Raw genomic sequence first — 2,149 nt, 5'->3', positions numbered from 1 at the left:
CTTTCTGTCCTGAGCTCCTGTGCATCCGAACGCATTCTCCAAATGAATGAATGAATGTGTTCCCTCACACGTAGTGCGGTGCTACCCACGTGGCCAACATCATCGAAGATGAGAGAGAAGGGGCACCTGGGGGGCTCAGTCGGGTAAGCATCTGCCTTCGGCTCAGGTCGTGATCCTGGGGTCCTGGAATGAGCCCCGACAGACAGTCCCTCTGCCTGTCTCTCTCTCTCTGACAAGTAAATAAAATCTTAAAAAAAAAAAAAAAAGATGAGAGGGAAAAGTGACTGGTGTAGGCTCTAAATATATGCAATCCAGCCTCTCCCAGGCATTCTGAGCTGTGCTTCTAGATCCCAGCTGGCATCCGAAAGCTGCAAATGTGGGCCATACATCTATCGAAAGGGAGAACCTTGAATGATGTGACAAACCACAGCTTTGAAAGCCCCCTGCGCTTTTGCAGGAGAGCTGTTGTCGAGGAAGTTGTCATTCTAGGAAGCCTGAGAGAAGATCCCGTGTGGCACTAAGGGCTTGCTTGCCCTGAGAAATCACGATGCTGCTTCCTCTCCGACAAAAAAGACTGTGTAGCTGGCAGTGTGTGCTTTTTTCTCTTTGGGTGCCAGGATCCTCAGATTGTGCTCAGATAACTCAATAGGACCGTCCCCTCAAACTGGCACATGCACAGTGGCATGCTGGCCAAGGTTCAGTGAGGCAGCTCTGGAAGGGTGGATGTGGGGGGGGGGCCGGATTTGCAGCGTCTGCAGATTAAGGTGGCCAAAGTTCTCCCGGCACGGCTGGCCTCCAGCTACGGAGCGTGCACTTGGAAAGGAGATGGTATCGGCACTGTTCGCGCGCAGGCGATACAGGTAAGCTGTTATACTGCGCCTGCGCAAGGGACGGCTTTTCTCACCCAGCATGTGGTCTTTGAGAAAAGCTGTTACTTGTCTGAGTGCTTTAGACTGGATATATGATTTTTGTCACCGCTTCGATATGGCAGCCGCTAGCCACAAGGTGCTGTTCACATTTAAATTAATTTAAAGTCATAAAATTTAAAAGCCAGGGGGGCCTGGGTGGCTCAGTCGGTAAAGCGTCTGCCTTCAGCTCAGGTCATGATCCAGGGGGTCCTGGGATCGAGCCCCGCGTCGGGCTCCCTGCTCAGCGGCAAGTCGGCTTCTCCCTCTGCCTCTGGCTGCCGCTCCCCCTGCTTGTGCTCTCCTCCCTCTCTCTCTCCCCCTCCCTCTCTGTCAAATAAATAAATAAAATCTTTAAAATAGAGAAATACTTAAAAAAAATTTAAGTCAGTTCCGCAGCCACATAAGCCACGTGCCAAGTGCCCAACAGCCATATGCGCTCATGGCTACATTTTATTTTTTTTTTTATTTTTTTTTAAAGATTTTATTTATTTATTCGACAGAGATAGAGACAGCCAGTGAGAGAGGGAGCACAAGCAGGGAGCGTGGGAGAGGAAGAAGCAGGCTCATAGCAGAGGAGCCTGATGTGGGGCTCGATCCCATAACGCCGGGATCACGCCCTGAGCCGAAGGCAGACGCTTAACCGCTGTGCCACCCAGGCGCCCCTCACGGCTACATTTTAGCACAGAGCGGGAACAATTTCATCATCACAGATCGTTCTATTAAATAGCACTGTAAAGCATTCCTTTTAAACTAAGTCCATTGCAAACAGACAATTGACGCTGATTACCCAGAGGATTCAGCCTGTGATTGCAGGGTAGGAAGAGCAATCCGGCCAGAGCGTCTGTCTGTGGGAAGGACGGAAACGCACGGGTTCCAGAAGGCCCTGGGCCTCTAGCCACAGGTCACAGGCAAGAGGTTTCCAAGTGCCACAAGATAAGCAGGCTCCGCCTTCGGACTTCACTGGAGCCCGCAAATCTTGTTTCAAAGTGAGAGTAGAGTGGCTGGTCACTTGCTTCAATGCAAAAGCTGCGACGCATGACAAGAGCACGCGCATTACAACAAAGGAACAGGCCCTTCAAAGATGAGTGTTTCTGCGGTCGGTTGAATAATGACCCTCCCAAAGACGGTCACAGCCTGATTCTATATGTCCCCTCACATGGCAAAAGACACTTGGCAGCTGTCATTAAGTTAACGCTCCTGAGGTGGGAGATGACCCTGGCTGATGCGGGGGGGGGGGGGGG

This window comes from Ailuropoda melanoleuca, chromosome X (genome assembly GCF_002007445.2).
Source record: "Ailuropoda melanoleuca isolate Jingjing chromosome X, ASM200744v2, whole genome shotgun sequence".
NCBI lineage: Eukaryota > Metazoa > Chordata > Mammalia > Carnivora > Ursidae > Ailuropoda > Ailuropoda melanoleuca.
This window is presented reverse-complemented; position numbering follows the sequence as displayed.